Source organism: Oncorhynchus clarkii, chromosome 7, assembly GCF_045791955.1.
Source record: "Oncorhynchus clarkii lewisi isolate Uvic-CL-2024 chromosome 7, UVic_Ocla_1.0, whole genome shotgun sequence".
Classification (NCBI taxonomy): domain Eukaryota; kingdom Metazoa; phylum Chordata; class Actinopteri; order Salmoniformes; family Salmonidae; genus Oncorhynchus; species Oncorhynchus clarkii.
The window spans coordinates 74,222,193-74,248,909 of NC_092153.1; the positions used below are offsets into that span (position 1 = coordinate 74,222,193).

Sequence of the window (26,717 nt, forward strand, 5' to 3'; positions counted from 1 at the left end):
TAACCTACATGGGCTTGCTCCTACCCATCTTTACGATTTGGTCCTGTGGTACATACCTACACGTACGCTACGGTCACAAGACGCAGGCCTCCTTACTGTCCCTAAAATGTCTAAGCAAACAGCTGGAGGCAAGGCTTTCTCCTATAGAGCTCCATATTTGTGGAATGTTCTCTGTGAGAGACGCAGACTAGGTCTCAACCTTTAAGTCTTGACTGAAGACTCATCTCTTCAGTGGGTCATATGATTGAGTGTAGTCTGGCCCAGGAGTGTGAAGGTGAACGGAAAGGCACTGGAGCAACGAACCACCCTGCCGTCTCTGCCGGGCCGGTTCCCCTCTCTCCACTGGGATTCTCTGCCTCAAACCCTATTACAGGGGCTGAGTCACTGGCTTACTGGTGCTCTTCCATGCCGTCCCTAGGAGGGGTGCGTCACTTGAGTGGGTTGCGTCACTGACGTGATCTTCCTGTCCGGGTTGGTGCCCCCCCTCGGGTTCGTGCTGTGGGGGAGATCTTCGTGGGCTATACTCGGCCTTGTCTCAGGACAGTAGGTTGGTGGTTGAAGATATCCCTCTAGTGGTGTGGGGGCTGTGCGTTGGCAAAGTGGGTGGGGTTATATCCTGCCTGTCTGGCCCTGTCCGGGGGTACCGTCGGACGGGGCCACAGTGTCTCCTGACCCCTTCTGTCTCAGCCTCCAGTATTTATGCTGCAGTAGTTTGTGTCCCCAGTCCACTTGGTCATGCTGCTGCTCCCGTTTCAACTGGTTTGCCTGCGGCTATGTTACCCGGATGTGCTACCTGTCCCAGACCTACTTTTTTCAACTCTCTAGAGACAGCAGGAACGGTAGAGATACTCTGAATGATCGGATATGAAAAGCCAACTGATATTTACTACTGAGGTGCTGACCTGTTGCACCCTCTACAACCACTGTGATTATTATTATTTGACCCTGCTGTACATCTATTTGAACATCTTGGCCATGTTCTGTTATAATCTCCACCCGGCACAGCCAGATTAGGACTGGCCACACCTCATAGCCTGGTTCCTCTCTAGGTTTCTTCCTAGGTCCTGGCCTTTCTAGGTAGTTTTTCCTAGCCACTGTGCCACTACACCTGTATTGCTTGCTGTTTGGTGTTTTAGGCTGGGTTTCTGTACAGCACTTTGTGACATCAGCTGATGCAAGAAGGGCTTTCTAAATAAATTTGATTGGCATTTCTAAGGCTGCGTCCCGAATGGCACCCTATAGTGTATTACTTCTGAATAGGGTCCATAAGCTCTGGTCAAAAGTAGTGCAGTGTATAGGGAATAAGATGCCATTCGGGATGCAAACCTACAGTTAATAATTAGCCGAGCTAACCAGCGTGATACTAGTACCTTGTTCCCTTTGACACTATGTTTTGGCATTGTATATAGAAGATATAGGTATAGCCTGAGGTCTGGTTAAATATTGCTCCTAATGTAATCAATATTAATGATCATATGGTGTCAGGTACACAGCTGCCCAGCAGCTGATAACCAGAGGGGTCAGATCCCCCCACCACACCACACACACACACACACACACACACACACACACACACACACACACACACACACACACACACACACACACACACACACACACACACACACACACACACACACACACACACACACACACACACACACACACACCACAACAAAGCCAGTGGAGGTTAAAAAAAGACTCCAGTTGACCCTCTCCATTGGGATTGAGAGGAAATCCATACGAGGTCCAGTCATTAAGTTAACCAAGGTGGAATTCCACCTCCTCTTCCCACCCATCCATCCGTGTACCAATGGTCCAGTCCACTCATCTCCCCAAGGGGTGGAGACAGGCCATGATGGATGAGCCTCCCCAACAGCTGGGTCCCAATGAAAAAACACTGGTCCCATATTACAACATAGGGAGGACGGAAGAGGTGGCAGCCAAAAAGGGAGAGGAAGAGATGCAGACAGAAAGAGACAGAGACAGACCGGAGGATAGCGAGAGAGACATTGTAACAAACTGTATATATACAAAATATGACATCTGTAATGTCTTCATTATTTTGAAACCTCTGTATGTGTAATGTTTACTGTAAATTTGTATTGTTTATTTCACTTTTGTATATTATCTACCTCACTTGCTTTGGCAATGTTAACACATGCTTCCCATGCCAATAAAGCCCCTTGAATTGAGAGACCGGAGGATAGCGAGACAGACCGGAGGATAGTGCGCGCGCGAGAGTAGAGAGAGAGAGAGCGAGAGAGACCGAGAGAGACCGAGAAAGCAAGCCCGGAGGATAGCAAGAGAGAGAGACACCGGAGAGAGAGAGCGAGAGAGACCGGAGGATAGCAAGAGAGAGAGAGAGCGAGAGTTATGCTCAACATGAGCTCCTGATATATTTCATATTTCTTTGTTTTTAGAATGAGATACACTCTAATCGAAAAAGAATTCCAGACAAGAAGTGATGAACACCTCTATTCATTCAGAATAGAAAAAAAGTAACTTTGCGCCTCAAAAGTTTTGACTCTAGCTAGCAACACAACAAAGACCTAGCCAGCAGACTAACAAGCTAGCCGGAAGAAAACGACCTAGAACAAACCTAGCAAGGGGAGTTAATACATCAAACGACCAAACTGAGTGAGTAAACCAAAAAGGAGCACGGACTAACTTTAAACATATCTTGTTTTTTTTGTGTGAGGATTTGCCACTCTTTGTTGGTTTTTGAACTAAATAAGCGCTAGCTAGCAACAGCAGTAGACAAACAAATCGGTTGTAATGGCAACAGGGCAGCAGAACAGTGCAGCAGCAGAGCCCACAGGCACCATGTCCCAACTCCCCCTCAGCGCTGAATCCATTCTCTACCCTAAAGAGGCCAAAAATGACACAACGAGGAAAGCTTTTAAACAGAAACTACTATAGGGGAGGCCAGAAACCCTTTTTGCAGACTACAAAAACGGTGACGTGAGTAATCTCATCTTCCTCACTGACCAACCAAATGCATGGCGCTCAGCAGTCTGCTCTCACTACCAATCCATTAAAAAAGAGGGGATCTGTAATGGGTGGAAGCTGAAAATCAAAGCACCATGATAACAATCAACCTCTACAAGACTGGGACTGTCATGGTGAAAGGTAACACTAGGCTGTTTGAAACAGACTTTCAGACCATTAAGGAGAGAGCAGAGAGAGGGAAGGACACCAGAAGTGACATGCCCTCCCACAAGACAAACTCCACCAGCACCACCCTCACCCCTACTCTCCCCACCCAAAAAGACACATCCAGCACCTCTTCCCACTATAGTGGAGGACAAGCCCCAGGAGGAGAGCGACCCCCTCAGTGCAGAGCAGGCTCAGGCCCTCCTCACCACCATGGCTGCCATGAGGGATGAGTTCACCAAACTGGAGGGGGAGGTGGTCCTGCTCAGGGAGAGTGTGAGCAAACCGCAACCAGACAACCACACCTTAGAGAAGCTCCTAACCAAAGGTGAGGACAGAGCAGGACAGAAGCCTTGCAACACAGCTGAAAGAGGTTCAGCAAGAGAGAGACAGACTCAAGAGAGAGCTGGCTGATCTAACAAAGGAGGTGAGAGAGCTCCAAAAAGACAGGCAGAACAGTAATAACGATCTGACCACACGAAGAGAGGAGCTGCAGGAGAGAGAGGACAGAAGACAGGCTGCAGGAGCAGCTAGATCACCACTCTATTACCTGCCCTCATACAGCAGAGAAGCCCAGCACAACCAGCCAGGCTTCCCCAGCCCTGTCCTCACACAGCAGAGGAGCCCAGATCAACCAGCCAGGCCTCCCCAGCCCTGTCCTCACACAGCAGAGGAGCCCAGATCAACCAGCCAGGCCTCCCCAGCCCTGTCCTCACACAGCAGAGGAGCCCAGATCAACCAGCCAGGCCTCCCCAGCCCTGCCTGCTGCACCCCTCCTCCCCAGCCCATAGAACAGCCTCCCACTGACAGCGGCACCGGCACAGACCAGCCACACCCCAGCTCCAACACCCACAAGCCCCCCCTCTGCCCCCTCCAGTCCAGAAGAAACACTGGCCGACATCTGTCGAACACTGGGTCTGTACATAGTCAATGGTAGGCTGAGTGGGGACTCTTTTGGTAGGTATACCTACAGCTCATCCCTTGGCAGCAGCACTGTAGACTACTTCCTCACCGACCTAAACCTAGAGTCTCTCAGAGCCTTCACAGTCAGCCCACTAACACCTCTCTCAGACCACAGTAAAATCACAGTGCATCTGAGAAGAGAAGAACCCAACCGTGAAGCATCACGGCCAAATAAATGACATGGTACAAAACAGGCCTATAGATGGAGTCCAAACAGTACAGACATCTACCAAAAAGCAATTAGTAGCCAAAAAATACAATCTCTCCTGGACAACTTTTTAGCCTTAACATTCTCCTACAGCAATGAAGGTGTAAATTTGGCTGTTTGGAACATAAACGTTATATTTGACAAATTAGCCTCCTTAACTAATTTAAAGAAGCATAAGAGCAAACCAGAAATAACAATGAAAAATGTTTTGGTAATGATTGCAAAAATCTAAGAAAGTAATTGAGAAATATATCTTATCAAAAACACAGAACCAGACAACAAAAATATACGCCTTCAATATGGGGAAACACTCAAGCAATACAAACACACCCTAAGAACAAAAAAGGAACAGCACTTTAGAAATCAGCTGGATGGAATTGAGGAATCCATAGAATCCAACCACTTCTGGGAGAATTGGAATAAATTAAACAAACCTCATCATGAGGAATTGTCTATCCAAAATGGGGACATGTGGAGAAATCACTTTGCAAACCTCTACAGCAATATAACAAAGAGCCCAGAACAAAAAGATATACAAGAAACATTACAAATCCTTTAACCAGCAGTCAAAGACTATCAGAATCCTGTGGATACCCCAATTACAGAAGAAGAATTATTGGGAAAACTACGCACTCTCCAACCCAAAAAGGCCTGTGGTGCTGATGGTATTTTAAATGAAATGATCAAATATACAGACCACAAATTCAAAATGGCTATACTCAAACTCTTCAACATTATCCTCACTGCAGGTATTTTCCCCCGATATTTGGAACCAGGGATTGATCACACCAATCTATAAAAATGGAGACAAATTTGACCCAAATAATTAGAGGAATTTGCATTAACAGCAACTTGGGGAAATGTTCTGTATTATTATAAATAGCAGACTACATCATTTCCTTGACGAACACAACGTCCTGAGCAGAAGCCAGACTGGATTTCTAAAAAATTATCGTACAACAGACCACATTTACACCCTCCACACACTAATTGACAAACAAGTAAACCAAAACAAAGGCTAAATCTACTCGTGTTTTGTAGATTTCAAGAAAGCATTTGATTCAATTTGGCACGAAGATTTTATTAAATCAATGTACACTAAAAACAAATGTGCGGTTAAAATTGTCAACAAGCAAACAGACTTCTTCTCTCAGGGACGGGGAGTGAAACAGGGCTGCCCAATAAGTCCAACACTATTTAACATCTACATTAATGAATTAACAACAAGCCAACAGACTTCTTCTCTCAGGGACGGGGAGTGAAACAGGGCTGGCCAATAAGTCCAACACTATTTAACATCTACATTAATGAATTGGCAAAAACATTAAAAGAATCGGCAGCACCTGGTAACCCTACACAACACTGAAATCAAGTGTCTGCTGTACGCAGATGACCTGGTGCTGCTGTCTCCCACTAAAGAGGGGTTACAGCAGCACCTAGATCGTCTTCACAAGTTCTGTCAGACCTGGGCTCTGACCGTTAACCTAAAAAAAACAAATTCAGAAAATCTGGCCCAACCAAATCATCACAAAACAAAAAAATATATATATATCACCTATTGTAAAGACACCACAAAAAATCTAAGTAAACGTCAATGCTATTTGGCTCTAAACAGACAGTACATGGTGGCAGACTATCTGACCACTGTGACTGATAGAAAACTGAGGAAAACAACGACTAGGTACAGACTCCGTGAGCACAGTCTGGCTAGAGACCGGTCGTCACAGACAAACCTGGCTGCCCAGAGAGGACAGGCTGTGCTCGCTCTGCTCCAGGGAAGAGGTAGAGACAGAGCTGCATTTCCTATTACACTGTGACAAATACTCAGACCTAAGAGAATATTTCTTTCCCAAAATTATAATTCAATACAAAGAATTTGACACTATAAAATATGAAGAAAAAATAAAATATTTATTGGGTGAAAAGCCAAAATGTGCAGTTTTGGCAGCCAAATGTGTGTCCTCCTGCCACAACCTGAGGGACAGCCAGTGAAAAGTGCAAAGTAATGTCGATAATATTTCCCATCTTGTTTTGTCTTTCATACTACATCATGTGTCTTCTCAGTCATGTTGACACTGGTCTACTACCATAGCTTTAATGTATTGTTATTCTCATTAATATTGTTGTAGTTGTTGTTAATGGTAATCCCATGTCCACTACTACTATTATTATTATTGCTGTTGGTCCCACCATTTATTTATATATAAATATATTTTATATATAAATATGTATTTTGATCTTATTTTTATTTTGCAATATGAAAACTTTGACAATGTAAGTAATAATGAAATTGCCATGTCAATAAAGTCAATTGAATTGAGAGAGAGAGACCGGAGGATAGCAAGAGAGGGAGAGAGACATACAGTGGGGCAAAAAAGTATTTAGTCAGCCACCAATTGTGCAAGTTCTCCCACTTAAAAAGATGAGAGGCCTGTAATTTTCATCATAGGTACACTTCAACTATGACAGACAAAATGAGAAGAAAAAAAATCCAGATAATCACATTGTAGGATTTTTATGAATTTATTTGCAAATTATGGTGGAAAATAAGTATTTGGTCACCTAAAAACAAGCAAGATTTCTGGCTCTCACAGACCTGTAACTTCTTCTTTAAGAGGATCCTCTGTCCTCCACTCGTTACCTGTATTAATGGCACCTGTTTGAACTTGTATTCAGTATAAAAGACACCTGTCCACAACCTCAAACAGTCACACTCCAAACTCCACTATAGCCAAGACCAAAGAGCTGTCAAAGGACACCAGAAACAAAATGGTAGACCTGCACCAGGCTGGGAAGACTGAATCTGCAATAGGTAAGCAGCTTGGTTTGAAGAAATCAACTGTGGGAGCAATTATTAGGAAATGGAAGACATACAAGACCACTGATAATCTCCCTCGATCTGGGGCTCCACGCAAGATCTCACCCCGTGGGGTCAAAATGATCACAAGAACGGTGAGCAAAAATCCCAGAACCACACGGGCTGACCTAGTGAATGACCTGCAGAGAGCTGGGACCAAAGAAACAAAGCCTACCATCAGTAACACACTACGCCGCCAGGGACTCAAATCCTGCAGTGCCAGACGTGTCCCCCTGCTACCCTCTTACTTCTACCCCTTCCTTTTTCGAAAATTCTGTTAAAAATCGCGCAACTTTTCAGCGTCCTGCTACTCATGCCAGGAATATAGTATATGCATATGATTAGTATGTGTGGATAGAAAACACTCTGAAGTTTATAAAACTGGTTAAATCATGGCTGTGACTATAACAGATCGTGTGTTTCATTGAAAAACGCAAGAAAAACTGCTATCTGAAAGCAAAAAATAATTTCCATAAGTCACTTCCACCAGTTGTTAAAAGAGAACAGAATTTAATGGCAATCTGCCTGCAATTCATACAAATTCCGCACGATGGCGCCATTGTCCTAATTTTCAATCGAATTAATTGTTGGAAAATCCTTCTATCTGAACTCCATTTTCCCAGTCTTCACCCGGATGCAGTTGAGGGAGATATCAGATGGCATTGTTTTTGAAGTGAAGACCTATTGAAGAGACATCGCCCTGTAATCATTTTGATAGATTATAAACGTTTACTAATACCTAAAGTTGGATTACAAAAGGATTTCGAAGTGTTTTGTGAAAGTTTATCGTCGACTTTTTTAATTTTAAAAAATTACACAGCGTTTAAAAACGATGATTTTTTCTGAATGACACAACTTCCATACAAAGCTATTTTGGGTATATATGGACCGATTTAAACGAAAAAAAGACCCAATAGTGATGTTTATGGGGCATATAGGAGTGCCAAGAAAGAAGCTCGTCTAAGGTAATGAATGTTTTATATTTTATTTCTGCGTTTTGGGTAGCGCCGGCTATCGCAAAATCTGTTGTTTACGTGTCGAGCTGGCATTTTGGGGGGTGCATGCTATCAGATAATAGCTTCTGATGCTTTCGCCGAAAAGCATTTTAAAAATCTGACTTGCTGGCTAGGTTCACAACGAGTGTAGCTTTAATTCAATACCCTGCTTGTGAATTTTGATCAAAGATTGAGTTGTAACGAGTACATTTAGCATTTAGCGTAGCGCATTTGCATTTCCAGGGGCATACTTGGGACGTCTGCGTGTCAAGTATTCTCAAGAAGTTAAGCCAGTACATGTCCAGGCCTGTCTGAAGTTTGCTAGAGAGCATTTGGATGATCCAGAAGAAGATTGGGAGAATGTCATATGGTCAGATGAAACCAAAATATAACTTTTTGGTAAAAACTCAACTTGCCGTGTTTGGAGGACAAAGAATGCTGAGTTGCATCCAAAGAACACCATACCTACTGTGAAGCATGGGGGTGGAAACATCATGCTTTGGGGCTGTATTTCTGCAAATGGACCAGGACGACTGATCCGTGTAAAGGAAAGAATGAATGGGGCCATGTATCATGAGATTTTGAGTGAAAACCTCCTATCAGCAAGGGCATTGAAGATGAAACGTGGCTGGGTCTTTCAGCATGACAATGATCCCAAACACACCGCCCGGGCAATGAAGGAGTGGCTTCGTAAGAAGCATTTCAAGGTCCTGGAGTGGCCTAGCCAGTCTCCAGATCTCAACCCCATAGAAAATCTTTGGAGGGAGTTGAAAGTCTGTGTTGCCCACCAACAGCCCCAAACCGTCAATGCTCTAGAGGAGATCTGCATGGAGGAATGGGCCAAAATACCAGCAACAGTGTGTGAAAACCTTGTGAAGACGTTTGACCTCTGTCATTGCCAACAAAGGGTATATAACAAAGTATTGAGATAAACTTTTGTTATTGACCAAATACTTATTTTCCACCATAATTTGCAAATAAATTCATAAAAAATCTTACAATGTGATTTTCTGGATTTTTTTTCTCATTTTGTCTGTCATAGTTGAAGAGTAACTATGATGAAAATTACAGGCCTCTCTCATCTTTTTAAGTGGAAGAACTTGCACAATTGGTGGCTGACTAAATACTTTTTTGCCCCACTGTGTGTGTGTGTGTAATTTATATTTATATATATATATATATATGTAATGTCTTCATTGTTTTGAAACTTCTGTATGTGTAATGTTTGCTGTTAATATTGATTGTTTATTTCACTTTTGTATATTATCTACCTCACTTGCTTTGGCAATGTTAACACACGTTTCCCATGCCAATAAAGCCCATTGAATTGAATTGAGACCGGAGGATAGCGAGAGAGAGAGACCGGAGGATAGCAAGAGAGAGAGAGAGAGAGAGACCAAAGGATAGCGAGAGAGAGAGAGAGAGAGACCGGAGGATAGCGAGAGAGAGACCGGAGGATAGCGAGAGAGAGACCGGAGGATAGCGAGAGAGAGACCGGAGGATAGCGAGAGAGACCGGAGGATAGCGAGAGAGAGAGAGAGAGAGACACCGGAGGATAGCGAGAGAGAGAGAGACCGGAGGATAGAGAGAGAGAGAGAGAGACCGGAGGATAGTGAGAGAGAGAGAGAGAGAGACCGGAGGATAGCGAGAGAGAGAGAGAGAGAGACCGGAGGATAGCGAGAGAGAGAGAGACCGGAGGATAGCGAGAGAGAGAGAGAGAGAGAGACACCGGAGGATAGCGAGAGAGAGAGAGAGAGAGAGAGAGAGAGAGAGAGAGAGAGAGAGACTGGAGGATAGCGAGAGAGAGAGATGTGTGACCTGTTGCCACGAGAAAAGGGCAACCAGTGAAGAACAAACACCATTGTAAATACAACCCATATTTATGCTAATTTATTTTCCATTGTATACCTTAACCATTTGTACATTGTTAAAACACTGTATATATATAATATGACATTTGTAATGTCTTTATTGTTTTGAAACTTCTGTATGTGTAATGTTTACTGTTCATTTTTATTGTTTATTTCACTTTATATATTATCTACCTCACTTGCTTTGGCAATGTTAACACATGTTTCCCATGCCAATAAAGCCCTTGAATTGAATTGAGAGAGAGAGAGAGACCGGAGGATAGCAAGAGAGAGAGAGAGAGAGAGAGAAGAGGATAGCGAGAGAGGGAGAGAGACAGAGTATAGAAAGAGAGAGAGACACACAGAGGATAGCGAGAGAGAGAGAGAGACACAGAGAATAGCGAGAGAGAGAGAGAGACACACAGAGGATAGTAAGAGAGAGAGACACACAGAGGATAGTAAGAGAGACACACAGAGGATAGTAAGAGAGAGACACACAGAGGATAGTAAGAGAGAGACACACAGAGGATAGTAAGAGAGAGAGACACACACAGAGGATAGTAAGAGAGAGAGAGACACACAGAGGATAGTAAGAGAGAGACACACAGAGGATAGTAAGAGAGAGACACACAGAGGATAGTAAGAGAGAGAGAGACACACAGGAAGACCAAGAAAATCAAAGAAAAACAGAGAGAAAGAAAAACAGAAAGACTGAGCAATTGAAGACTGAATTATCATGATAACAATAAATTGAACGATAAATTCATCACATTAATGTGCACCAGTTAGTTTTTTTTACGTCACCCTTAAAACTACTACTTGAATATTGTAGCTATCAATTGTCCAGTTAGCAATAGCCCATATTAACAGACTTCATATCAAACGTCACATTCCTCTAGGCCACTAATCATTATTATCGATATCAGAAAAATGTCCTCGATAAATAGTCAGTTCGGTCTGTATCGATCATTTTCAGTTTATCATCCCAGCTCTAGTGTATGAGGATAGGGGTCTAGGCAAGGGGGGGGGGGGGGGGGGGGGCTCTATTTAAAACACAATGGACACCCCTCCAGCACCCCAGCCCCCTACTGCTGACCACAAATCGGACTCTGTGTGTGTGGAGGTTTGGCGGGATGTTGGAAGCTTAAAGAAAAAGGGGAGCGCAAATGCACACACACAACCACAAATGTAAACCTACCCACACAGACACAGTATGGACCTCGGTCCCCACAGGGTCACTATAACCTCATGTAGACACAGATGATTTGTCACACTCTTTTCTTGTTAACACTGATGGGCAGATCTAGAGGGGGCATTGATCCACACCCACCCACCTACCTGGACATGCCATGCTATCTAACTATATACACTAGCCTGGACATGCCATGCTATCTAACTATATACACTGCCTGGACATGCCATCTAACTATATGCACTGCCTGGACATGCCATCTAACTATATACACTGTCCTTCCAGGCCATGCTATCTAACTATACACTGTCCTGCCAGGCCATGCTATCTAACTATACACTGTCCTGCCAGGCCATGCTATCTAACTATACACTGTCCTGCCAGGCCATGCTATCTAACTATACACTGTCCTGCCAGGCCATGCCACATAGCTAAAGTAACCACTATGGACACATCATTCACACCAACATGCTAAAGTAGACTGTTGGTTTCTGTATACACCATTTTTTAGAAAGTCAATGACTATTAATGTGTTGATCAGAGCTTTCAAAGGGATTTTGAGGAGGGTTCTATGAAAAGTCATTCTGGCACTGGACAACGATGAAGAGAGGCTATGTTCTCCTAAAGCAGACCCTTGGACCTTTGTGTTAAAAAATAAATAAATAAAGTCCAGTAACAGATGCCGAGACTGATAATTACACACATTTTCTTGCCCACCTTCTGCTCCTCCAATTCCCTAGTGTCTTCATTAATCTCTCTTCACCGCGGTCCAGCCTCGTTAGGAGAGCCTTGTTCAGCAGTCCTTGAGATACAATCAAAGACGGTAATCATAACAGCGCATCAACACACTGAAAACAGTCCAGATTCCTGACCAGCCATGACAAAACAATGTCTGCACACCCAACCGCCCCAAATCACCGTTGCCTTTATTATCAGGTAGAAACAACCCTTGGCATGGCACTGTGACAGCTACCCACCTCACTCACACGGGCCATTTTCACATACACTAAATCAAACTAATAAAACTTCATCAAGGCTTCCTGAAGTCCTCATATGACCCACGCTGAGTGGCCTTAATCAAGACTTCCTGAAGTCCTCATATGACCCAGGTTGAGTGGCCCATAAGTCCTCATATGACCCTCTCTAATTGGAGAGGCCTGTCTGAGGGGACATGTCCCAATTTGTCAACTTGCATTAACTCACCAGGAGAATAGCAGAGTGAGTGTGTTTATTTGTGTCCAGGCTAAGTACTTGGGGACCTGCGTCCATTACTGATCAGGCCCATGTTTGTTTAACTATAGCGCTGTACCTGTGGGGATTCTCCAGTAGCCGGAGACCATTACTGATCAGGCCCATGTTTGTTTAACTATAGCGCTGTACCTGTGGGGATTCACCAGTCAGCCGGAGACCATTATGGATCAGGCCCATGTTTGTTTAACTATAGCGCTGTACCTGTGGGGATTCACCAGTCAGCCGGAGACCATAGATCTTCTGCACATTCTAGCTCTCCTTTTAACAGCTTGGTTTCTCTTGATTAGGTTCTCTCTCTGACTGTCTCTCGCTTTGTCCTTATGTCCCTGTCTTTCATTGTATTTTTACTGTCTACAATTGTCTTAGTCTTGCCCCTCTTTCTCTCACTCCCTCCCTCTTTCCTGCGTCTCTGCTTCTTCCTCAGTCTTTCTCCCCATATACTCTCCTCCGTCGATCTCCGGGGTGAGGATGGATGGAGAGGGGGAGGGAAGGAAGTAAAGACTGGGTAATGAGAGAAGAGGTGAACGTCAGGATCAAGGTGGAGGGGAAAGACAAAATAAATCTAGATTTTCTGAAGACCACTGAAAAATACCCCAATATCATCAGGCCGTCTACATTTGAAGTCGGAAGTTTACATACACTTAGGTTGGAGTCATTAAAACTTGTTTTTCAACCACTCCACAAATTTCTTGTTAACAAACTATAGTTTTGACGAGTCGGTTAGGACATCTACTTTGTGAATGACACAAGTAGTTATGACTATTATTGCTATTAACAGACAGATTATTTAACTTATAATTCACTGTATCACAATTTCAGTGGGTCAGAAGTTTACATACACTAAGTTGACTGTGCCTTTAAACAGCTTGGAAAATTCCAGAAAATGATGTCATGGCTTTAGAAGCTTCTGAAGGGCTAATTGACATCATTTGAGTCAATTGGAGGTGTACCTGTGGATGTATTTCAAGGCCTAACTTCAAACTCAGTGCCTCTTTGCTTGACATCATGAGAAAATAAAAAGAAATCAGCAAAGATTTTTAGACCTCCACAAGTCTGGTTCATCCTTGGGAGCAATTTCCAAACACCTGAAGGTACCACGTTCATCTGTACAAACAATAGTACTCAAGTAAAAACACCATGGGACCACGCAGCCGTCATATCCCACAGGAAGGAGTTCTGTTTCCTAGAGATGAATGTACTTTGGTGCGAAAGTGCAACTCAATCCCAGAACAGCAGCAAAGGACCTTGTGAAGATGCTGGAGGAAACAGGTACAAAAGTATCTATATCCACAGTAAAACGAGTTCTATATTGACATAACCTGAAAGGCTGCTCAGCAAGGAAGAAGCCACTGCTACAAAACCGCCATAAAAGCCAGACTACGGTTTGCAACTGCACATGGGGACAAAGATCGTACTTTTTGGAGAAATGTCCTCTGGACTGATGAAACAAAAATAGAACTGTTTGGCCATAATGACCATTGTTATGTTTGGAGGAAAAAGGGGGAGGCTTGCAAGCCGAAGAACACCATCCAAAACGTGAAGCACGTGGGTGGCAGCATCATGTTGTGGGGGTGCTTTGCTGCAGGAGGAACTGATGCAATTCACAAAATAGATGGCATCATGAGGTGGGACAATTATGTGGATATATTGAAGCAACAGCTAAAAAAAAACTAATTGTTTAGAGAAATATACATTATTGATTACTGTATATAGAGAAAATGCTACAGTTTTCTTTTTAGACACATTTATAACATTCATTATTTATTTTCCCATGGAGAACATTCCAGATAAATATTTTAAGCTCTACCAAAACAGACTAGAAAGTCTTCATAGATCCGCACAGCCCTAAAACAACAAAGACCAACCCACAAACAAATAAACCAAGGCGAACAAAACCACAGCGGTCGTTCTGCAAGGTCGGGACATTTTCCCAAATTAATACATTTGAATAGCAAAACCAACCACAATGCAGGCTGTGACCCAGTTGAGCTGCCAAGGGCACAATCCAACCCCTGTCGAAGTATTTCTGGAGTAACATTTGAACATATGTAGGAAGCTAAATCAGAAAGAAATGGCTGAATGAACAGCTGAATAGCTCATATAGTGTTAAACTACTAGATGTCTTACAGAGTTCCAGTACTGGACCCTGGATCCATTCATCCAAATCCTCAAGAGACTGTACTGTATCTTAAGTGGCTTTCACACTACACAATATCCACCATGAATTTCATATTTGGTACATCTCATTCTTAGGAAGTCCAGGTCATTCCAAATGAATATCTGGGCAAAATATGAGCAATGTGAATGAACACACAGAAAAAGGTGTGAACACCCCTTCAAAAGAAGTAGATTTGTCTATTTCAGCGACGAGTTGTACTGAGATGCAGGTCTGCACACCCCTGTTGTACTGCTCCTTTATGTCTGTTTGGCTGTTAGCTTGTACCATTCTTGCCATACTCCTTCGACCCCTTTCATCAACCAGCTGTTTTCGCCCCCAGGTCTGCCGCTGACTGGATGTTTTGTTTGTCGCACCAGCCTCTGTAAACTCTAGACACTGTCGTGTGTCAAAAGTCCAGGAGGACAGCCTTTTCTGAGATACTGGACTCGCCGTGCCTGTCACCGACGATCATGCCACGCTCAAAGTTGCTTAGGTCACTCGTTTTACCCATTCTAACGTTCAATTGAACCGTGAGTAAACGCCTCGATGCCTGTCTGCCTGCTTTATATAGCAAGCAACGGCCACAGGACTCCCTGTCTGTAGGAGCGATCCATTTTCATGAATGGGGTGGTGTACCAAATAAATGGGCCGGTGAGCGTATACCATAATACATGACATTTAGCAGAAGTTTTTATCCAAAGCAACTTAGCCATGCGTGAATACATTTACATCTATACAGAGTGTTTGGAAAGTATTCAGACCCTTTACTTTTTCCACATTTTGTTACGTTACAACCTTATTCTAAAATGTATTAAATGGTTTTTCCTAAACCTTCACACGATACCCCATCATGACAAAGCAAAAATAGGTTCAGACATATGTGCAAATTAATAAACTGAAATCTTTTATTTACATAAGTATTCAGACCCTCTGCTATAAGACTCCAAATTGAGCTCCGGTGCATCTGGTTTCCATTGATCATCCTTGAGATGATTGGAGTCCACCTGGGGTAAATTCAACTGATTGGACATGATTTGGTAAGGCACACAGCAGTCTAAATAAGGTTCCACAGTTGACAGTGCATGTCAGAGCAAAAACAAAACGATGAGGTCGAAGGAATTGTCTGTAGAGCTCTGAGACAGGATTGTGTCGAGGCACAGATCTGGGGAAGGGTACCAAAACATTTCAACAGCATTGAAGGTCCCCAAGAACACAGTGGCTTCCATTTTAAAATGGAAGAAGGTTATAACCACCAAGACACATCCTAGAGCTGGCCGCCTGGCCAAAATGAGTAATTGGGGGAGAAGGATCTTGGTCAGGGAGGTGAACCCGATGGTTACTCTGCCAGAGCTCCATAGTTCCTCTGTGGAAACGGGAGAACCTTCCAGAAGGACAACCATCTCTGCAGCACTCCGCCAATCAGGCCTGTATGGTAGAGTGGGCAGATGGAAGGCACTCCTCAGTAAAAAGGCATCCTACAGCCAGCTTGGAGTTTGCCAAAAGGCACCTAACGACTCTCAGACCATGAGAAACAAGATTCTCTGGTCTGATCAAACTGAGATTGACCTCTTTGGCCTGAATGCCAAGCGTCACATCTGGAGGAAGCCTGACACCATCCCTACGGTAAAGCATGAGGGTGGCAGCATCAAGCTGTGGGGATGTTTTTCAGCTGCATGGACTGGGAGGCTACTCAGGATCGAGGGAAACATGAACGGTGCAAAGTACAGAGAGATCCTTGATGAAAACTTGCTCTAGTGCGCTCAGAACCTCAGATTAGAGTGAAGGTTCACTTTCCAACAGGACAACGACCCTAAGCAAACAGCCAAGACAACTCAGGAGTGGCTTTGGGGCAAGTCTGAATGTCTTTGAGTTGCCAAGCCAGAACCCGGACTTGAACCCGATCTAACATCTCCGGAGAGACTTGAAAATAGCTGTGTAGTGACACTCCATTCAATCTGACAAGCTTGAGAGGATCTGCAGAGAAGAATGAGAGAAACTCCCCAAATACAGGTGTGTCAAGCTTGTAGCGTCATACTCAAGAAGACGATTTAATCCATTTTAAAATAAGCTGTAACATAATATGTGGGAAAAGGGGTCTGAATAGTTTCCGAATTTGTATTTATTTTACCTTTATTTATCTAGGCAAGTCAGTTAAGAACAAATTCTTATTTTCAATGTACTGTAGGTGGCCCAAGCAGGAATGCGAAACATTTGGTGCTGCAAGTGCTTTGCTCTACCAACTGAGACACTATGGACTAACAACTGGCAACACAGAAATGGTTCTACGCGAGCCATTTCAGGGCTGGCCCAACCGTATGCACAGTTGTAAAACTGTCAAGGGATTGGCCCAGTTCTACCATTTCAAAGCCTTTCTTTGACAGTGCAGGATATTTAAGTCCACCGCATCAAAGGTGAGGAACCAAATCTTAACACACTACCCCTCCCATGTCTAATACACTGTAGAATGTTCTGTACTTGAGCAACGGAGCATTAGACACAAAACATTATTGATAAAGGTCTCCTCTACAGCCCTGGAGCATCAACAGTAGGCCATGTGAATGTCACAGAAACAATCAAGTGGTGACTACGATTCCAGACTGTTTCTGCGGAGCGGGAAGAAGAGAGGGATGGATGGTAGTGACATTGGATAACAGGGAACGGAGGACGACCTCTGAAGGAGGGTTACCTCTCCCTCCCTTTCTTAGATTTGGCCAAATGCATTATAGCCGAACATCGTTTGTTAGACGGAGATTAAAAGGGACATGATTTGATTACTTCTGCCTGCTTGTTATGAATACTGCTCCGTCGCTGAAGGAAAGTCACCTTACTCTACAAAGAGACTATGTAGATCGAGACTGCTGATTACATGACGGCTGTACATTAACTCTTTCAGGTGTGAGTATGGTCATGCAGAAAGACATGGCTGAAGGCAAAGCAGGAAAAGGTTTTGTTGCAGAGGCCTGAAGGCAAGAGTTGTAGCAATACTAACGTCAGTGAAAGTGTGTGTGTGTGTGTGTGTGTGTGTACACAAGTCTGAGTGCCGAAGTGGTTTGGTATTTGTTCCTTTAGGCTTGGTTTCAAAACTGCCTGCCATGGTCAGTTTGGAGTTGAACAGGACTGCCAAACAAGGAACAAAGCTGCAATCATGGCTCTTAGCATGGAGTCCAAATACCATTTTATATCAATAGACCTGACTGAAACAATACATGGTGAGTAGACTGAGCAGATTGAGCGCCGCCATACTTTGCATCTCATTTCCCTACTCCTCAAAACACAGGACACAGTTCAGAACAACACATTCCCATTTCCACATCTGCTGTACCTTAATAACATAATTGATCGTATCTATTCTCTCTCGTGGTATAAGTACTGTTGCTGATGGTTTCTAAAAGACCAATCCTAAAGTAAATTGTGCAATGGGTTTTGAATGACTCCATTACACGGTCTGATTGTTATAGCACTGTGGTTATATTAGTGTCTAGACCAGGTGTGTGATGTTCAGGGAGTCTCTGCTGGGGGTAAAGTTCAGGCAGGCACCTCCCCTGCAGTGTGGCTGCTGGTTTCCTGTCTGCCCTGGCTGATCATTTCCCTGTAATATGGGTGTGTGTGAGAGAGATGAGCAGCTGGCTAAACACACAGAGGCAGGGCACCAGAAGAGCTACTGGACGTGGGGAGGCCCCAGCAGTCAACCAAAACACCACTCCCTCAAGAAATCACTGTGTGTGTGTGTACATAGTTACCATAAAATCAGTCCCCTCCCAGACAAATCCCAGTGAAAATGTAGACAATAATAAGACACTCAGGAGGCACACGCTCCAAGGCCACAGGAAGTACTGTTTAAACAGAGCTCAAATCACAGGCTTGGCTGAGGGCTGCTACAGCCATAGGGAACATACTGAGAGGCAAGGGAACTAATGGAGACAAAAGGTTACTCCGTGATAATCTGCGACAGCGAGCCACTGACAAATGTCTGCTTTAAGTTTCCTCAAGGTTTTCTGCGTTTTCCGGAGCATTTGTCTAACCGGGTAACAAGAAAGACTAATAGTGGAAAAGGGTTTACTAAACTGAGAACAAAATGTTTCTGACACGGTGACAACTGTTGCCTTAGAATAGAGGGAGTCCAAAGGGTGCTGATGAAAAGGGTCTGAACGGCTGGTGTGTTTCCCCAACGTTTCCCCAATGTTTCCTCAATGTTTCCTCAATGTTTGGCTTTTGTGTGAAAAGGTTTAATAATGGGGTAAGGACAGAAATAAAAAGACGGGAATAAAACGGATATGGTTGCTGTGACAATGGTTGCTGTGACAATGGTTGCTGTGACAATGGTGGTTGCTTTGCCACAAGGGCCACGAGGAGAGGTTAGTGGAGGAGTAAACAGCTCTCACACACACACACGACACTCCTTCCTCGTACGCACCCACCCCCCACCTTCAATCCTACCCCTCCACTTCCTCCCACCCTTCACCCACCCGGCCAGCCTGGGAAGAAATAGTCCCTGATCCGATTCCACAACGTAATCGAAAAACTGGGCATTGTGGGAGCTAGTGCTCCTAGCTGGCAAAGTGGCAACTTGGACTGGGTGGAATCAAAGGGGGATCAAGAGGCGAGTTTACATAATCAAGGTCAGCATGGGAGGAAGAAATAAAATAATACTTGGCTGGGCCAAAAAAGGCGAAGAGGAGAAGGAAGGCTAACCAAAGGGAAATATGAAAACAAACGGATAAAAGCTACTGTAGGAGGGCCCTTTGGTCCTCAAAGCAGCCAAATCCTCTGGTTTGGGGAGGTAATTGGGACCAGACGTCGACACTTGGAATAGCTGCTGAATGCGTTGGGATGCGGTCGATGGAAGTGGACTTGTCACCAGAGGGTGGAAAACTCCAATCCCAAGCCCTGAGCTATTTGCATAATTAAGATGAATTAGAAGAAATGTCTAGAAAGTCAAAACGATTATTCCTGTTGCCACAATGGGCACTGCCCTCTTTAAAATAAGACTATCTACCTAGATAAATGTCCAAAATCGTCCTCAGGATGATCTGGGCAGGATGTCTGCTCACTCCTTTCTACGTGTGACAGCGAACTTACATAGATCGTTTTTAAGACAAGATTGAGAAATGGTGGATGGCTATGACGTGGAGGCCATGTTTTATTGTGTGAGCATACACACAATACACCCATATCAGAAACAGACGAAGACTTAGGGTTCTTACCTGTAGAAGTCCTACTGTTCCTTTGCTGACATTGCAAATATCCCAGAATTCCACTTGCTGTTCCCCCATGTACACCAGTCCAAACCTGAAGAAGGAGAAGAGAGATTAAAATCAACAAAAGACGATGATGCTGAAAACATGGAAAGAAAATATTTTACAGGTCTGTACTACCAGTGGATAAGTAAAAATAAATGCATTTAGTTAAGTGAAAGTACTTGATACTAGGCTACAGAATATCCTATTATGAATACATTATCATATTGCTAAAAGACTCAGAAGAGCAATCACTTGAAGGCTGTTACATATGCAATTATATGCTAATGATCTTTCTCCGACTGGCCAGAGCTAAACTTATGGAATTGTTTAGCTTGAGTCATACTGCCCAGGTGAGGCCTACAGGATTAGGTCAAGGCAGCCTTTGACAGCTACTAAGATGTCTTTGGCAAAATCGTCAAAATTAAGAGATTTCTTAAATTACCTTGGATTATTTCTGACCATTTTGAAGAAGTGTGTACTGGCTACGGCATCTAAAAATTGACAAACAGTACTATTGACGCTTTTTTCTCAAGTGAAGGTCTTTTAAGGGTGATGTGTGCATGGCTAGGCGCCAGCCGAACTGAAGCATGCATGCTGATGCCTTAACGGGGCCCATTGTAGTGCTTTTAAAGAGACTCCCACACGACATGGTCAGAGAATTACTGGACATAGAGTTATAAGCGGGTCAATTACCAGTTAGAACAAGTGTAGACATTAAATAAATCATCCAGAGAAAACATATTAGTCCAGAGTAAATGTCAGTAATTAAACTGACTACCACTTAACCCTACTTAAGTGTGATTTCGCAACGCCAAACAAAAATGGATCAAAGACCGACCAGGCGAAACAACTTCAAAGGTGGTTTACCAGACCCAGCTTAAATAGGTACTTTTCCTGTTGAATATCCCATGTATAAGTACAGTAACGTACACATAAATTTATGTTTTGAGAAAAATAGTTTATGGGAAAAAATAGTTTTCATGGAGTAGGACATTCAAGGAGGCTTGATGGTGCCCACTGATGTTCTCTATTGGGGGGAGGCCGACGACAAGGAGGAACCCCCCCCCCCCCCCCCCACACACACACACACACACACACCAGAGTACACCTGGACCACCTATTGAGATGTGCCTTTTGTTAAGTAAAATCAGGTGATATGAGCTGAAAAGGTGACTGGAGTAGGACTTTAAGCTTATTCCCAGACTAAAAATCTCATTGTGCACCTTGACAAATGCATCTTAGGTGATTGTAAGGAATGTTATTCACTTCTGCAAAGGAGTTAAAAAAGACAGCCATTGTCAAGGAATACTGCCTGTCAACAACGCCAACATTTGTTCAAACCTGGAGAATCTCCATAAATCCCTACAGGCAGTAAAAAGGCAGTGGTAAGTAAACAATATGTTTCTGCCCGGGGTCTGCACTGTAGTAGCATCTGCTGTCTTAGCATTTTGTCGTCGCCATGGCGACACATTTAAAACCCTGAGGCCTTTCGCCAGCTGAGCCCTGGCTCATTCGTGAAACTTCCTATTTCTGGATCTGTCGGGTCATGCCGCGCAATGTTTCCCTCAGGTGAGGCAAGCACAGACCCAAGGGAAAACCTGAGCTGCTAGGTCAGTGATAAACCAACCCATTAATTTATCACTACCTAGACATTGACTGCTAGAGCCTGACTTGACATCTGAATGAAGACAAATGGATCTACAGTATATTGGATATTGTTTGGTTCATCGTTTTGACCTGAATGTTTATCTTCATGCAGTTTGGTGGAGGCTGAAATTGAGAATGTTGTCTTAGATCTTTTTTGTTCTCCCCATAAGACTTCCCATTCAGGGATTAATAGAACAATGGTCCCTCAGGTCAAGCAGACAGTCTACAGATAACCTTATCAGAAATAGTAAGAATAGCTAGATAGTGTAAACTATTATCACAGATCTACACTATGTGCACATCTTGCATTGTCAGCTGTTGACTTTCTCTGGCAGGAATTAATGGTATTTTGTAGGGTTGTAGGGTTGGGCTTGATTGAATTGTGAAAAGGCACTTGTGACACACCAAAATTCACTTTAATTTAACTTCTTATGGCTGGGGGCAGTATTGAGTAGCTTGGATGAATAAGGTGCCCAGAGGTGCCCAGAGTAAACTGCCTGCTACTCAGTCCCAGTTGCTAATATATGCATATTATTCGTATATTTGGATAGAAAACTCTGAAGTTTCTAAAACAGTTTTAATGATGTATGTGAGTATAACAGAACTCATATGGCAGGCAAAAACCTGAGACAAAATCCAACCAGGAAGTGGGAAATCTGAGGTTGGTCATTTTTCAACTCATTCCCTATTGAAGATACAGTGGGATATTGGTCATGTTGCACTTCCTAAGGCTTCCACTAGATATCAACAGTCTTTAGAAACTTGTTTGAGGCTTCTACTGTAAAGGAGGGGCTCATAAGGGCTCTTTGAGTAAGTGGTCGTGACGTTCGTTCACGTGAGAGCGAGCTCTATTCCATTGCATTTCTACAGACAAAGGAATTCTCCGGTTGCAACATTATTGAAGATTTATGTTAAAAACATCATAAAAAAGGGCCTCCCGGGTGGCGCAGAGACTCTGGGTTCGAGCCCAGGCTCTGTCACAGTTAGCCGCGACCGGAAGGTCCATGGGGCGACGCACAATTGGCCTAGCGTCGTCCGGGTTAGGGAGGGCTTGGCCGGTAGGGATATCCTTGTCTCATCGCGCACTAGCGACTCCTGTGGCGGGCTGGGCGCAGTGTGCGCTAACTAGGTCGCCAGGTGCACGGTGTTTCCTCCGACACATTCGTGCGGCTGGCTTCCGGCATAGCATTCAAGCACTTCGTCTCTAACAATTGGGGAGAAAGGGGAGTAAATTCATTGTATACTTCGTTTGACATGTTTCTACGAACTGTAATATGACTTTTCATCTGAACTTTCGCATGGACTTGCCCGCAAGTCGTGAGTTTGGATTGTGTACTGAACATGTGAACAACAAGGAGGTATTTGGACATAAATGGATGGACTTTATCAAACATTTATTGTGGAACTGGGATTCCTGGGAGTGCATTCTGATCATCAAAGGTAAGTGAATATTTATAATGCTATTTCTGACTACACAACATGGCGGATATCTGTTTGGGTTGTTTTGGTCTCTGAGCGCCATACTCAGATTATTGCATGGTGTGCTTTTTCGGTAAAGCTTTTTTGAAATCTGACACAGCGGTTGCATTAAGGAGAAGTTTATCTAAAGTTCCATGTATAACACTTGAATTTATCAACAACATTTATGATGAGTATTTCTGTAAATTGATGTGGCTCTCCGCAAAATCACCGGATGTTTTTGGAACTAATGAACGTAACGCGCCAATGTATACTGAGATTTTTGGATATAAATATGAACTTTATCGAACAAAACATACATGTATTGTGTAACATGAAGTCCTATGAGTGTCATCTGATGAAGATCAAAGGTTAGTGATTAATTTTATCTATATTTCTGCTTTTTGTGACTCCTCTCTTTGGCTGAAAAAGTGGCTGTGTTTTTCTGTGATTTGGCTCTGACCTATCAATTTGTGTTTGTGGTGCTTTCGCCGTAAACCCTATTTGAAATCGGACACTGTGGTGGGATTAACAAGAAGTGTATCTTTAAAATGGTGTAAAATACTTGTATGTTTGAGGAATTTTAATTATGAGATTTCTGTTGTTTGAATTTGGCGCGCTGCACTTTCACTGGCTGTTGTCATATTGATCTTGTTCGCGGGATCTCAGCCCAAAGAGGTTTTAATGGAGGTTTTAAGCAGGATGCTTTTAACACTTAAAAAAGTGGAACTGACAGTATTTTAACTACCTTGCAGATATGAAACAGACAATCAGTCAAAAATATCAAATTCCCAGTTTCTCGTCTGAGTGTGCCACAAAGTAAAAGAACTGATGAATTTACGAACGCAACACCGGTTGAATATGAACCGGTGTCAGTAAACATAAGCAAAAAAAAGTCATTGTTAGTCAAGAATGCTCTAGATCACATATAAACAGCCTAGCTAACCAGCTCTGCTAGGGTGAAAAAAAATGGTCAGAGTAAGGTGTTCTCTCATTTGTGTCTGGAAGTAGCTAGCTAGCCAACTTTAGCCAGTTAGCTGGGTGCTTGGTTGGGACAAGCTGCAGAAGGATGAGTAGGCTTCCCCATTGTTTATCAGTGCAATGTTGACAGGCAACTACCTGAAACCATTTGAGACGGTTAATTGAATGCTCCTTCGTTAGATTTTAGCTCATCTTGATCTGGCTGACATTAGTTGTTGATCTTGTTGATGTGCATTACTGAGGGATAGAGAGTCTACTTGTTTGATCAATAGGACTGTACATTTTCCAAATGTAAGGGGACTCCCATGGTGTTTTACATATTTGCAGAAATCAAGTCAGGTGTATTTTGTAGCTTTTGGTGAATGCATTCTAATGATTTAAAGTCACGCTGTTTTACACTGCCTGTAAACACAGTTCAGTTTAAAGTGAATGATGGCAGGCCTGTGTGGCAAATGGCTTGTTTGCATAAAGGCTACAGCAGCTCTGGTATGGTGCACCGGTCTGCCAAGACTCCGGTCCTGGACGAGACAGACGTTTTTTATTAAGTTGTATTTACTGCAGTGTCTATTAAATTGTCCAAACGTTCACCACTCTATATTGCTATAGTTATTTTCACAAATGCTTTAGTATATGTAAATCACAAACATTTGAATAATTCATGAACACTTAGATAATGTCATTTTCAAGTTCTCGCTTGTCAGATCATTTTCTAAGAGGGTTACATTCTCCCTGGGGGTGTATATGAACAGATTTCATGTTGCTAAAATGCTGTCAGTTCTACTTTAATGTAACTGTCCAGTGGGCTCCCGAGTGGTGCAGTGGTCTAAGGCACTGCATTCTGGTTTGGTTCCATGCCTTATCACAACCGGCCGTGATTGGGAGTACCATCGGGCGGCGCAGAATTGGCCCAGCGTCGTCTGGGTTAGGGTTTGGCCGGGGTAGTCCGTCATCGGAGCGGCAGGTAGCCTAGTGGTTTGAGCGTTGGGCCAGTAACCGAAAGGTTGCTGGATCGAATCCCCGAGCTCACAATGTAGAAATCTGTCCGTCTGCCCTGAACAAGGCAGCCACTGTTCCCCAGTAGGCCATCATTGTAAATAAGAATTTGTTCTTAACTGACTTGCCAAGTTAAAGAAAATACATTTTTATGAAATATGACCTAGAATTAATTGCAATATGCATGAAATAATTACATTTTTTGGAAGTGTTAAAAAAAACAGCAATCCTGTGTTGGAATGGTGTGGAGGTACCCCAACAACAGAATGGTGTGGAGGTACCCCAACAACAGAATGGTGTGGAGGTACCCCAACAACAGAATGGTGTGGAGGTACCCCAACAACAGAATGGTGTGGACGTACCCCAACAGCAGAATGGTGTGGACGTACCCCAACAGCAGAATGGTGTGGACGTACCCCAACAGCAGAATGGTGTGGACGTACCCCAACAGCAGAATGGTGTGGACGTACCCCAACAGCAGAATGGTGTGGAGGTACCCCAACAGCAGAATGGTGTGGACGTACCCCAACAGCAGAATGGTGTGGACGGGGGGGTCACCAGCACTAAACAGAGGGGTAATTGTACCCTCCCTCATACACTTTGGGCGGGTGACATCACACTCATTGTACTAAAAGCCCACTCCGACATGACTGCCGCTCCAAATAAACAAGGCCTTTAACTGGGCCGAATGGGGCCAACTCAACGTAAATCAGGTCAGACGTACAGAGAATTTCAAAAATAATAATCACTGCCACACCACACAGGACTTCAGAAAACGAGTTTGCAGTAAACAGTCTGGGGGAAAACCACACGGGACTTCAGAAACAAGTTGGCTGTAAACAGTCTGGGGGAAAACGTGGATTCGTCATAGCAACTTCAAACCTTCAATATAAAGGCTGCTGTGAGAAAATGGAACTTCAAAAGAGGACATTCTAAAACATTGTTCCCATAATCGTCGGCAAACTAAATAAATATTGAAAATGAGCATATGATCTGTTCATTGACTATAAGGGTCATGAGATAAATCTCAACGATGTTCTTATAAAAACATTGGCCAGCTATGCGCACACACACAAAAAAACACACACACACACACACACACACACACACACACCCAGCTTGTCTATTCTTCCTCTATGAAGAATATGTTTGGAACACAAACATTCCCCTAACACATAAAATAACCTGAAATAGCACAGTGTCACAAAACCAACAATGCCATAATTCTTTAGTGGTTAAGCTGTTGCTCTTAAAACTACCACAGACAGTGCTTCTTTGGCCATGGTGGGGCTATAACTAAATACAAAAAATATATACTGTTTTCATTTTCCCTGTCAAGCAGAAGATAAAAGGGTCCCAAATATAACCTCACAACATCCTGTCCAAAAGGCCTTACCCTCTCCAGCAACTTGGCACGTGGCTGATGCTATCCTGATTTCTTCCTTCCCTAACTAACATTATCAAAAAGAGAATGTTCATTGGAGCCCTAATTATGAAGCCATGTGAAGCACTAACCAGAATTACTCATGTTATTTCATAATAAGAACTGGGAGAGAATGGGCCCCTCCACTCACTTTGATGAGATAGAAACTCATTCAGCCCCTATGACAGCAAACTCATTAGGTTGAATTGTGTTTTCAGTCAAAATAGGACAAAATGATGAGAGTTAGCCTATATTTGTATGGCTACTTCATTAAGTTTCCACTGCATATCTGTAATGGCACGCACTGGGAGTAAGCCGATCATTTTAATCCGACAATGACACGTG

At 43.4% G+C, this 26,717-nt stretch overlaps 1 protein-coding gene across 1 annotated transcript in view; it reads right to left on the reverse strand.

The window, feature by feature from the left end:
- LOC139413832 (plexin-B1-like) overlaps positions 1 to 26,717 on the reverse strand; it is a 176,483-nt gene that overhangs the window by 113,221 nt on the left and 36,545 nt on the right. The window contains exon 2 of the mRNA XM_071161622.1: positions 19,835 to 19,919. The gene's annotated coding sequence lies outside the window, so the exon portion shown is untranslated. The remainder of the gene's footprint in view (positions 1 to 19,834; positions 19,920 to 26,717) is intronic.